At 46.0% G+C, this 13,906-nt stretch overlaps 1 long non-coding RNA gene across 1 annotated transcript; it reads right to left on the bottom strand.

Annotated features, from left to right (window-relative positions):
• Positions 1–22: 22 nt before the first annotated feature.
• Positions 23–1,874, bottom strand: LOC124006054. Its single transcript, XR_006833725.1, has 3 exons — positions 1,287–1,874; positions 994–1,077; positions 23–370 (listed from the first exon to the last, which is right to left on the bottom strand). It is a non-coding gene; the product is annotated as an uncharacterized LOC124006054 (long non-coding RNA).
• Positions 1,875–13,906: the final 12,032 nt, after the last annotated feature.

Here is a 13,906-nt window from a genome sequence, read left to right on the forward strand (position 1 = left end):
AATTGTGAAAGGAATTGGAGAGTTTTATTAATCAATGTTTTTATTTAAAAAAGAGCCTCTTTTTTCATATTTACAGAGCTTACCTTCATATCTGTGCTGAATGCACAACAACCAGAATGGTAGAATGAGAGGCAAATTAAAGAACTCATGGATGGAACAGGTCAGAAGAAGGATATATATTAGAAGTTAGCGAAGCGAAAGTTCAAAATCCTACTATATTTCAGACAGAAATTAAATGAACTAATACCATAACAAAAATAAATCACAAACACTTGAGGAAGAAGAGGTTGCACTTTGATCCTCTTGGACAGTCACATAGTTGGCCGTACCGTGGTTCCTTTTTCACTGTGCAGTAGTCACCGACAATACACTGGAAAGAAAATAGAACAAAAATGTTATGGTAGAATTTTACAAATGAGATATTCACAAGGAAGGAAAAGTTGACAGTACTTTTAAGTACCTTGACCACTAGATGTCGCCATAAGACAGTACTTTTCCCATCACAATCCTTGTTGGCAGCCTACAAGATGGTCTGTCTTTTGCAGGCTTTTGCAACCGCACAACTCTCTATGAACTGCATAACATAAACAAAGCTCAAAGTTCCGTCTGTTTATTACATTTATGTTTTATTCCTCATTTTATAGTTTTTTTCTACAGAATAGTATTCATTCAGTGGGAAAAACTCCATCTATTCGTGGGGTTAAATGTACCCATTAGTTACTCAAAAGGTTGTGTATAATCTAAATCAGTTCTGAATAGAATCCTTTGAGACTTTGTTTCTTGAGTAGCTTTCAGTCGTCTTCAAAAAAGGACACAGCATAAGCTTTTGGAGTGTTTATTTATTTCCCCAGAACATGCTCTAGCAAGAATGTAGTCCTGACCCGCAATCCAAAAGGTGCCACCCACAACCCACCAGTGGGTCTGACCCACACATTTGGGAAATCGATCACCTATTCAACTATTCACCTGTGGTGTCTGAAATAGCTTGCTTACACTAGGAAGGTGGCTTTGTCTTCTTTCCCACACAGCCATTCTTCTGTTTTGCAGTTTCTCCAGGACGTTATGAAGGACACCCAGCTGCAACACACACAGAGAAAAATCCTTCTGTATTCAAATGGCCCTACATCAAATCTGTTGCCTCACAATAGACCATGTTTAGTGGTTAATTGCAATGACTCACTATGAATATACAGTACATTTGGCCTATATGATCAAATAGTGTCAATAGCATTCTTTAATTGTATCGTAACCTCAATTAATACTTATTACTACAGCTGGTTACTCACCAGTTCCCTAGAGTCCTCTATAACTTCAGCCTTTGGTAGCCTTTCGTCTGTCCATCCTGCAACCACATGGGCTGATTGAGATACGATGTACAAAAAGGAAATGAACACCAGCAAGATAGCTGCTGATTTTGCCATGTCTGTTTCTAATCGTTGTGTTTCCACCGAGGGCTCGGCAGAACGGATAATCTACTGTTCGGTCAAGAGAGAGGCAGATAACTGATGTACTGCGCTTGTAGTGGAAGGTGCTGTCCAAGGTGCTGAACAGAATCCCCTGGGTTGATTTAGTCATCTGGGTTTAGCTCCTTTATCAGACACCCATCTAATAAAGAAGTCACACACACGCCCCTTTATGTCATTAATCCCCATATAGAAGACTAGTAGGCTACAGAAACATACCACGAAGAAGATGCGAGGACAACATGCTTGTTTTCATTCTGTGTCTTAGTTGTTTGAGTTAATTGGATTGCATGGATTTCCCAAAGGTAGACTCCTAATGAGGAATAAGCATGTGAGCTGAAAGGCATGTTTTTAAACGTGTTGACAGAGACCTTTTGGCTCTTTGTGGTCCAACCCCGCTGTGACCGTGGGAAAGTGGCAATGAGATAACACTGCATTCGTCCCACTAAATATAGCATATCACCTTATTATTGCTGCAGGCCAGGGGCAGATTGGGACCAAAAATCTCTTCCTTGAGTCCCCCACATTGTTCCATTCTCTTCCTTGAGTCCCCCACATCGGCCCATTCTCTTCCTTGAGTCCCCCACATCGGCCCATTCTTTTCCTTGAGTCCCCCACATCGTTCCATTCTCTTCCTTGAGTCCCCCACATCGGCCCATTCTTTTCCTTGAGTCCCCCACATCGTTCCATTCTCTTCCTTGAGTCCCCCACATCGGCCCATTCTCTTCCTTGAGTCCCCCACATCGGCCCATTCTCTTCCTTGAGTCCCCCACATCGGCCCATTCTTTTCCTTGAGTCCCCCACATCGGCCCATTCTCTTCCTTGAGTCCCCCACATCGGCCCATTCTCTTCCTTGAGTCCCCCACATCGGCCCATTCTCTTCCTTGAGTCCCCCACATCGGCCCATTCTTTTCCTTGAGTCCCCCACATCGGCCCATTCTTTTCCTTTGCCCATTCTTTCCTTGAGCCCCCCACATCGGCCCATTCTCTTCCTTGAGTCCCCCACATCGGCCCATTCTATTCATTTTTCCTTGAGTCCCCCACATCGGCCCATTCTTTTCCTTGAGTCCCCCACATCGGCCCATTCTTTTCCTTGAGTCCCCCACATCGGCCCATTCTCTTCCTTGAGTCCCCCACATCGGCCCATTCTCTTCCTTGAGTCCCCCACATCGGCCCATTCTTTTCCTTGAGCTCCCACATCGGCCCATTCTTTTCCTTGAGTCCCCCACACATTGTTCCAAATGGACCAGCCCATCTGGCATTTGCCCGAAATGCTAGATGGCCAGTCCGCCTATGCTGTAGTCCTGTTACATAATATGACAAAAAGACACCCCAGTTAATCTCTTGACTCCCCTGATGTAATCTTTTCCTTATTTAGATGGATTAAATACCTCGGTAACGTCAGAGGGTGAGGATCTCCTACATGTATCATCCGAGGAGTTCCATGTCATGACGTCATAGAATTCCAGGTAAAATCTCTATAGGGTTGGGAGAGAGAGAGAGAGAGAGAGAGAGAGACAGAGACAGAGACAGAGAGAGAGACAGAGAGAGAGAGAGAGAGAGAGAGAGAGAGAGAGAGAGAGAGAGAGAGAGAGAGAGAGAGAGAGAGAGAGAGAGAGAGACAGAGACAGAGACCGAGACGAGAGACAGAGACAGAGAGAGAGACCGAGAGACAGAGACAGAGACAGAGAGAGAGAGAGAGAGACAGAGAGAGAGAGAGAGAGAGAGAGAGAGACAGAGAGCGAGAGACAGAGACAGAGACAGAGAGAGAGAGCAAAGAAAGAGAGGACATTCATCCAGACCACAGCACCACTAACCACTAAAAGTGGAAATGGAAAATGGAAAAAAAAATGGAAATGGAAATGAAAAGGCCTGATGATGGTGCCAGAGGAAAGGTCAAGAGGTCACCAAATCAATAGGTTTTTTCCACTTGGGGTCTTGATTGTGCACAACAAATTTTATGGCAATCCAGCCATTACTTTGAGATATATCTTGTTCTCAGTCTGTTCTCAGTCTTGTTCTCAGCCGGTGAGCATAATTTGTATTGTGATCCAATATCTATAGCCATGCCTTATTCACCAAGAGCCCAGCGCCAAGCCTTCTTGCTAGCAAAGTCCCTGATCAAGTCTTTGAAGTCCAGTTTCTAGCTAACTGACTCTAAATGAACAGCATGGCAAGACTGCAAAGCCTGTCCTGGGACATAGTGAACCTCAAACAGTTTTTTAATCAGTTTTAGCTTACTGAAAGCTCTCTCGCCACCAGCAACAGTCACAGGCAGTGTGCAAAATTCAGGAGACCAAGAGGGGACGAGTTAGGGGGGAAATGTCAGCATTTCCAAAAATGTGCAGCTGCATCTGACAAATTGCATTCAGGAGACCAAGAGGGGACGAGTTAGGGGGAAAGTGTCAGCATATACAGTGTTCAGGTGTCAGGAGACCAAGAGGGGACAAGTTAGGGTGGGGGGGAAAGTGTCAGCATATACAGTGTTCAGGTGTCAGGAGACCAAGAGGGAACAAGTTAGGGGGGTAAGTGTCAGCATATACAGTGTTCAGGTGTCAGGAGACCAAGAGGGAACAAGTTAGGGTGGGTAAGGGGGGGAAAGTGTCAGCATATACAGTGTTCAGGTGTCAGGAGACCAAGAGGGAACAAGTTAGGGGGGGTAAGTGTCAGCATATACAGTGTTCAGGTGTCAGGAGACCAAGAGGGGACAAGTTAGGGGGGGAGCAGCATATACAGTGTTCAGGTGTCAGGAGACCAAGAGGGAACAAGTTAGGAGGGGTAAGTGTCAGCATATACAGTGTTCATCTGTCTTACTTCATGTTGAAACTCAGGGGTAAGATCTCTGGAATAATTCATGTTGAAACTCAGGGGTAAGATCTCTGGAATAATTCATGTTGAAACTCAGGTGTCAGATCTCTGGAATACTTCATGATCAGTGGATGGCACACAGAAAATACTTTATCCTCACTAATCTGACCAAGTTTCAGAACAACTGAAAATTATATAACCATTTTTGCAGTGGTGTGGAACCTAGTGTCCAAGTCACATATGATGTTGTCCATAGACGCCGATACTGAAACCGATTATTGGAGGACCAAAAAAATCTGATACTGATTAATCGGCAGATTTTTAAAATGTATTTGTGATAATGACAATTGCAACAATACTGAATGAACACTTATTTTAACTGAAGAAGAGGAAATTAATTTCTATAGAAGGTCAGTGGTGGAGAATCTCATGCTGTGTCCATTTGATCCTTAAAAAGGTCCAATTCCAGAATATTGGGTAGCTTTCTCCTCAGTCCAATTCCAGAATATTGGGTAGCTTTCTCCTCAGTCCAATTCCAGAATATTGGGTAGCTTTCTCCTCAGTCCAATTCCAGAATATTGGGTAACTTTCTGCTCAGTCCAATTTCAGAATATTAGGTAACTTTCTGCTCAGTTCAGGGTCCTGTATATCTGTAAGAATTGAGAAACACATATTAGTGGAGAAAATAAACAAGAGGTTTATGACCCGGTCTCCAAATCATTAAAAAAACATTTTCACAGGATATTGTCATCAATTAACTTTGTTTATTTTCAAGACCCTTCAATTCTAGACGGGGTGAAAAATGATGGTTACTTAGGTGCCCTTCAGCGTTCATCCCATTTGGGGCCTTCACATGAATGTCTAGAGACAGATATCTTTATGGCTATGAGCCCATGAATGATGGTTACTTTAGGTGCCCTTCAGCGTTCATCCCATTTGGGGCCTTCACATGAATGGCTAGAGACAGATATCTTTATGGCTATGAGCCTATGAATGATGGGAGTCGCAAATAAAGTGGTCAGGGTACTTAACCTTTGACCTCAAGGTCCTGGGTTAACTTCCTAGTCCTAGTGTGTACTTGTGTACCACTGTGTGCTATCAATGCATGGCACTTTTCCACATTAATTATGTCCTGCAACCTCTATAGTATTGAGGAGAAATAGGAGAAGGGAGAAAGAAAGACGAAGACATGTTAAAGAAAGTTTTGGTCAATAAGTAGATGTACCTGTGTATGTTCTGCAGTGCTCGGTTTCATTCACAGTAATCGATGGAGTTGGTGAGCAGCCAATCCGAGGAGTAGCACTGGGCATGGGGAGCCAATCGCTAAAGCCTGAATAGGGGTCGGTAAAAGGTCATTAGAACATGATAAGCTGCAGAATGGAAGTGTTATAAGAACATTCTGTACCTTATTCCCAAGATCCTTCTCCTCCACATTCTTCTTCTCTCCTAGAATTACATACAAACTATAGTCCTCATGGCCGGTGGTGTTACCTTAAAAGATGACAGACATCAACGATGTTGGTGAGGAGAACCACAAAGTGAGACCACACTAACACTTGAACTAACATATCTGGTTAAGTGGCTTACTGAAATAGGTGTAATCGAAGGTGGCGGTGTAGTCATAGTCTGGTGTTTGTGTAGAATAGTCATCATATTCCTCCTCATAGTCCTCTTTGTTTGCTGTGGAAAAAGGGAAGAGAAAGAAATGCTATGACCAAAAACCTAGTCAGCCCTGAAACTAAAAGCCATCTATATCATACCTCATATCCCATCATGTCTTTCACTGAACGACACTCCAAGTCATTGTGCTCCTCAACATCTCCTATTACAAATCTATCAGATACACCCAACATGAGGACTACGCAGTGTGTTATTTGCAAGAAAACAAAAGCCATTGTTCCATTAAATGTGGATTCTGGGTTTGGAGAGCCCCACCTCATTTGTTTGGTATGCCTCAGGGGAGAAATAAACCTTATCTTCCCTGCCCGGGACCAACAGAGACTTCTCCTATGAGTTATGGAGGAGAGACACACAGAGACATCTCCTATGAGTTATGGAGGAGAGACACACAGAAACATCTCCTATGAGTTATGGGGTAGAGACACACAGAGACATCTCCTATGAGTTATGGAGGAGAGACACACAGAGACTTCTCCTATGAGTTATGGGGTAGAGACACACAGAGACATCTCCTATGAGTTATGGGGTAGAGACACACAGAGACATCTCCTATGAGTTATGGGGTAGAGACACACAGAGACATCTCCTATGAGTTATGGAGGAGAGACACACAGAGACTTCTCCTATGAGTTATGGGGTAGAGACACACAGAGACATATCCTATGAGTTATGGAGGAGAGACACACAGAGACTTCTCCTATGAGTTATGGAGCAGAGACACACAGAGACTTCTCATATGAGTTATGGGGTAGAGACACACAGAGACTTCTCATATGAGTTATGGAGCAGAGACACACAGAGACTTCTCCTATGAGTTATGGAGCAGAGACACACAGAGACTTTTATGAGTTATGGAGCAGAGACAAATAGAGACTTCTCCTATGAGGTATGGAGCAGAGACACACAGAAACTTCTCATATGAGTTATGGAGCAGAGACACACAGAAACTTCTCCTATGAGTTATGGAGCAAAGACAAACAGAGGAGAACAATGGAACCGTATGGAGGCAGGAGGGAGGTCTGGCCCCCAGGGGGATACATCATGGAGCTGGTCTGGCCCCCAGGGGGATACATCATGGCGCCGCCCCATGGGTCTCCCGGTAACAGCTGGCTGCCTGGACTCGAACCCAGAATCTCTAGTGGCACAGCCTTAGACTGCTGCACCACTCAGGAGGCCCTGATTATCAATTTTGTTTTGATAGGAGGAGCCTGTATACTCTTGTCTCGACAACAAGCTGAAACAGCTCATGTTGAAACTCACGCTCTGTCTGATAACACTTCGGCAGCCGTACCATACTGGCACTGGAGAGTGTTTACATTTACACTCTCTGTGATGAGTCAACTACAGGTTCTTCAACAACCTCCCAGAACCATAGAAGAGCCCTTTGGCAAAGAAGTCAGACTGCAACATGCCAAGTCTTGCATCAGTTTCTGTACTCAGACTATGGGAAGGATGATTTAGGGAAACACAACTACTCTCCAGCTTTAAATCAGGTGACTTCTTTTAATCCACTGATATGATAGGGAGAAGTGGGTTTTTTCTTCTGCTCAGAATGGATGGGGCTCAAATGGGCTGCTAATGTTCTCCAGAATCCCCCTAGAGGTCTTCATCATTACTATTATTTTCACTATCACTGTAATAAATAGCCTTTGTACTCTCTTATTTGGCTACATATGAGGACGACCTTCAAGAGCTTTATTCACTACTACCATAGGTAGAGCTTTATTCACTACTACCATAGGTAGAGCTTTATTCACTACTCCCATAGGTAGAGCTTTATTCACTACTCCCATAGGTAGAGCTTTATTCACTACTCCCATAGGTAGAGCTTTATTCACTACTCCCATAGGTAGAGCTTTATTCACTACTACCATTTTTCTTTGTAGCTAAGGGTTAACTTGTGTTTGATCATGTTGACATTGCATCATTACTTAATTCTAGATATGTGTTGTACATCAGCTTCCTTAAATATGATGCTTTGTCCAAGGATAATTGTGTGTTTTATCCCAATTGAAAACCTTTTTTGTTATTCAGTCTTCTGGCATATTGACAAGATGGTTCCACAACCTAATAATTTCACCCCTCGGTCCTATTTCACAGGGCTCCCATCCCATGTCTCCTTGAATAGCAAGGCTTTGGGAAAACGTATATACTCCCAGAAAACATCTTATGGCTCTATTCTGAATGGAGTGTGGTGGACCATTGAATGACCCCTGCCCATGTACAGAATCTCTCTCTCTCTCTGAGGACTTGCATCTCCTCAGGTTCACTTTGTTTATGGTCCTTTATGCTCCATGAGCCGGTGTCTCAGATAGGATACAGAACGGCGAGACGAGCAGGTGGACGTCCTCTTGATATATCATATTGCAGTAGAGATATAGTAGAGTGTCTACCATGCTTTTTAGTATCAAGCAATAAAACTACACTTCCTGGGTTATTTACAGACTGTAAAACATGCATCACTGCTAAAAGCTATGTTAAGCTATAGCTAGCAAATGTAATAATTCCTCTGCGCTGTCATCTGGTCTGTTTCTTACAGCAGTAGGAATCACCCAACAGAACAGTTAACGACCAGCATGGAACGAAACTCTCACAGCGCTAGACGCGTTCTTGTCACAAACTCCACAAACCAATGAAGACAAATGTTTGCATCTGACAGACTCCCAGGGACAACAGCCAAAACAAGACAAACAACAAGAAATAATAAGACAAAGCAACCAGGTGGTTTGGTGAGGAGGTCTTTCCCAGCATTGTAAGTCTAAACTCTCTGGCTGGATAAAAAAGTTTTCATCCACAGAACAACCAGCCGGGTCGAGTCCATAGGGGATCCACAGAACAACCAGCCGGGTCGAGTCCATAGGGGATCCACAGAACAACCAGCCGGGTCGAGTCCATAGGGGATCCACAGAACAACCAGCCGGGTCGAGTCCATAGGGGATCCACAGAACAACCAGCCGGGTCGAGAGTCCATAGGGGATCCACAGAACAACCAGCCGGGTCGAGAGGGGTCCATAGGGGATCCACAGAACAACCAGCCAGGGTCGAGTCCATAGGGGATCCACAGAACAACCAGCCGGGTCGAGGGGATCCATAGGGGATCCACAGAACAACCAGCCGGGTCGAGTCCATAGGGGATCCACAGAACAACCAGCCGGGTCGAGTCCATAGGGGATCCACAGAACAACCAGCCGGGTCGAGTCCATAGGGGATCCACAGAACAACCAGCCGGGTCGAGTCCATAGGGGATCCACAGAACAACCAGCCGGGTCGAGTCCATAGGGGATCCACAGAACAACCAGCCGGGTCGAGTCCATAGGGGATCCACAGAACAACCAGCGGGTCGAGTCCATAGGGGATCCACAGAACAACCAGCCGGGTCGAGTCCATAGGGGATCCACAGAACAACCAGCCGGGTCGAGTCCATAGGGGATCCACAGAACAACCAGCCGGGTCGAGTCCATAGGGGATCCACAGAGCTCCTTCTCCACTGGTGCCTGAGAAAGTCATCACTGCCCACAGTAGGGTTACAACAACACTGTACGTGGCTATTTCAAACTGCTCCACAGTAGGTTTACAACAACACTGTACGTGGCTATTTCAAACTGCTCCACAGTAGGGTTACAACAACACTGTACGTGGCTATTTCAAACTGCTCCACAGTAGGTTTACAACAACACTGTACGTGGCTATTTCAAACTGCTCCACAGTAGGTTTACAACAACACTGTACGTGGCTATTTCAAACTGCTCCACAGTAGGTTTACAACAACACTGTACGTGGCTATTTCAAACTGCTCCACAGTAGGGTTACAACAACACTGTACGTGGCTATTTCAAACTGCTCCACAGTAGGGTTACAACAACACTGTACGTGGCTATTTCAAACTGTTCCACAGTAGGTTTACAACAACACTGTACGTGGCTATTTCAAACTGTTCCACAGTAGGTTTACAACAACACTGTACGTGGCTATTTCAAACTGCTCCACAGTGCACTAGATATTGGTTCTAGGAATTCCCGGGGCACAATGTCCCCATCCTAACATTGACCCTGTCTGACAGTTCAGTCATCCTCACTTTGGGCACCGGCTTCAGATGACAACAAAAATCCCTTTTGGTGTCCTGTTTAAACACCCCGGCATGGGGTAATTGGTGCCCTCTTTGATCCACCATTGAGAGATTACCCTGAGGTCCGCCAGTGCTCTAGCCAGTACAAAGTTCAAAGATCAGTGAATACTCACCCCGACACAAGGGTAGCAGCAGCGCCCCGGTCACCCAGAGAGAGAGCAGTCGTCTGTGCATCCTGGAAGGGAGATGGAGGCAGAGTGGGAAGGGAGAGCCGAACGCAGACAATGTGGTGTGTGAGTAGGGGTGTGTGTGAGTAGGGGTGTGTGTTAGTAGGGGTGTGTGTGTATCTGAGTAGGGGTGTGTGTGAGCGTGTCTGAGTAGGGGTGTGTGTAAGTGTGTGTGAATAGGGATGTGTGTGTGTGTGAGTGTGTGTGTGAGTGTGAGTTGGAGCACGCTATTGTGGCAGGGAGGGCAGGCTAAAAGAAAGCCCAGAGGGAAGTATTCCCTTCATATAGGATACTTTCTCCCAGTATCTTGTTCTACTTATTTTAGAGGTAAGAGGGAACTAACAAAGAAACTCAACTCCAGCCGACAGATCCTGAAATGTTGGCTGTTGTATAGTCTACAGTTTGATCTTGACAGGCAACGGTTGATTTGTGTCGTTTGTGCTCTTCTCATCTTTATCAGGGGCCCTCATTGTCTGAAAGGAATGACAGGATTTTCCCAACATGTCAACTTGACTCGCATATCATAAGATAAATTATTACAATTACTCTATTACTAAACTGAAAACTAGATAGTTGATTATCTTGTTTCTTGATTTGTTATACTGTATGGTCACTGTTACAGGCACAGTCAGAAGAGGAACCTATGTTGCGTCCTAGGTTCCTGCCTGTCTAGGGAGTTTTCCCTAGTCACTGTGCTTCTACATCTGCATTGCTTCCTCTTTGTGGTTGTAGGCAGGGTTTCTGTACAGCACTTCGTGACAACTGCTGATGTAAAAAGGGCTTGATAAATACATTTGATTGATTGTTTGCAGAACAACGAGGCAAGGGCGACTTAAGAATTTTGTCTTACATTTTTGTCTAGCATGTCTTATCGCCTGTGTGTGTGTGTGTGTGTGTGTGTGTGTGTGTGTGTGTGTGTGTGTGTGTGTGTGTGTGTGTGTGTGTGTGTGTGTGTGTGTGTGTGTGTGTGTGTGTGTGTGTGTGTGTGTGTGTGTGTGTGTGTGTGTGTGTGTGTGTGTGTGTGTGTGTGTGTGTGTGTCTGGCAGCCTTGTTTTGACGATCCCTTCTGTGCTGACGAATGGTCAGAGGAGGAGAGGGAGAGAAAGAGAAAGAGTGATGAGAGGAGGAGAAGGAGAGAAAGAGAAAGAGTGATGAGAGGAGGAGGAGAGAAAGGTCAAGAAAAAAGCCAGGGGTCAGATAACACTCCCCCTACCCTACTCCCTATCCCTCCCCCGCTCGACTCCCCCTACCCTACTCCCTATCCCACCCCGCTCTACTCCCCCTACCCTACTCCCTATCCCTCCCCCGCTCTACCCCCCCTACCCTACTCCCTATCCCTCCCCCGCTCTACTCCCCCTACCCTACTCCCTATCCCTCCCTCTACTCCCCCTACCCTACTCCCTATCCCTCCCCCCCTCTACTCCCCCCCCTACCCTACTCCCTATCCCTCCCCCGCTCTACTCCCCCTACCCTACTCCCTATCCCTCCCCCGCTCGACTCCCCTACCCTACTCCCTATCCCTCCCCCGCTCTACTCCCCTACCCTACTACCCTATCCCTCCCCCCCTACTCCCTCCTACCCCTCTCCCTATCCCTCCCCCCCGCTCTACTCCCCCTACCCTACTCCCTATCCCTCCCCCGCTCTACTCCCCCTACCCTACTCCCTATCCCTCCCATGCTACTCCCCCTACCCTACTCCCTATCCCTCCCCCGCTCTACTCCCTCTTCCCAGGGTTCTGAATAAACAAGGGCAGATATATGGGACAGTACTTTATCCCCAGCTCTTCTAACTTGCCTCTCTACATCCTAACTAGTCCCAGCTGTGTGCTGGGGGTGTGAGAGCTGGACCGTGGGTGTTAGGAGATGGTCAGGGAGGATGTGCTGGACACAAACACACACACACACAAACACACGCACTCACATGCGCACACACACACACACCCACACACACACACACACACACACACACACACACACACACACACACACACACACACACACACACACACACACACACACACACACACACACACACACACACACACACACACACACACACACACACACACACACACACACACACATATTCAGAATATCCCTCATTCCAGGAGAGTCAATGTTCCCAGAAGGTTTCTTATGTTTTCTTCCTTCTACCTCCCAGCTATAAACAGTCCATTATTTCACCTTTACCAGTGGAAACCTGCTACTCATTATGCTGCCTGTCAATCATAACCATAGACTGTAAACCATGGGTGTCCAACGTGCCCATGTTCCTGTATTTACCATCTTAACAGATTCAATCTGCTGGTATTATTCAATCAGGTGTTCATGTGTACCCAAGGGAAAACAGGACAAGGCTTCAAATGTGTACACTAATCCCTACCTGCAGTACACTAAAGCCTGCCTGGACATGTTCATATACCTACTGCCGACCAGTATTGAGGGACAAAAGAGATGTCTTGGAGGAGTAAACAAAACTTCATCCTTTTTTTTTAAAGGGACCTAATTCCCTTCTGTCAATCATAGGTTGTAATAAGATATGCAGTCACTGACATACCAACCTTCCTGGTGTTTTTCACTACAGACAGGCTGGAAGTCCTTCCTGGTGTTTTTCACTACAGACAGGCTGGAAGTCCTTCCTGGTGTTTTTCACTACAGACAGGCTGGAAGTCCTTCCTGGTGTTTTTCACTACAGACAGGCTGGAAGTCCTTCCTGGTGTTTTTCACTACAGACAGGCTGGAAGTCCTTCCTGGTGTTTTTCACTACAGACAGGCTGGAAGTCCTTCCTGGTGTTTTTCACTACAGACAGGCTGGAAGTCCTTCCTGGTGTTTTTCACTACAGACAGGCTGGAAGTCCTTCCTGGTGTTTTTCACTACAGACAGGCTGGAAGTCCTTCCTGGTGTTTTTCACTACAGACAGGCTGGAAGTCCTTCCTGGTGTTTTTCACTACAGACAGGCTGGAAGTCCTTCCTGGTGTTTTTCACTACAGACAGGCTGGAAGTCCTTCCTGGTGTTTTTCACTACAGACAGGCTGGAAGTCCTTCCTGGTGTTTTTCACTACAGACAGGCTGGAAGTCCTTCCTGGTGTTTTTCACTACAGACAGGCTGAAGAAGTGTTTTTCACTACAGACAGGCTGGAAGTCCTTCAGTCCTGGTGTTTTTCTACAGACAGGCTGGAAGTCCTTCCTGGTGTTTTTCACTACAGACAGGCTGGAAGTCCTTCCTGGTGTTTTTCAGTACAGACAGGCTGGAAGTCCTTCCTGGTGTTTTTCACTACAGACAGGCTGGAAGTCCTTCACTACAGACAGGCTGGAAGTCCTTCACTACAGACAGGCTGGAAGTCCTTCCTGGTGTTTTTCAGTACAGACAGGCTGGAAGTCATTCCTGGTGTTTTTCAGTACAGACAGGCTGGAAGTCATTCCTGGTGTTTTTCACTACAGACAGGCTGGAAGTCCTTCACTACAGACAGGCTGGAAGTCCTTCACTACAGACAGGCTGGAAGTCCTTCCTGGTGTTTTTCAGTACAGACAGGCTGGAAGTCATTCCTGGTGTTTTTCAGTACAGACAGGCTGGAAGTCATTCCTGGTGTTTTTCAGTACAGACAGGCTGGAAGGCCTTCCTGGCCCAGTAAGTCCTCTGCTCTAATGCGAAGCAGACATGT

The sequence above is a fragment of the Oncorhynchus gorbuscha genome, linkage group LG19, assembly GCF_021184085.1.
Source record: "Oncorhynchus gorbuscha isolate QuinsamMale2020 ecotype Even-year linkage group LG19, OgorEven_v1.0, whole genome shotgun sequence".
Lineage (NCBI taxonomy): Eukaryota > Metazoa > Chordata > Actinopteri > Salmoniformes > Salmonidae > Oncorhynchus > Oncorhynchus gorbuscha.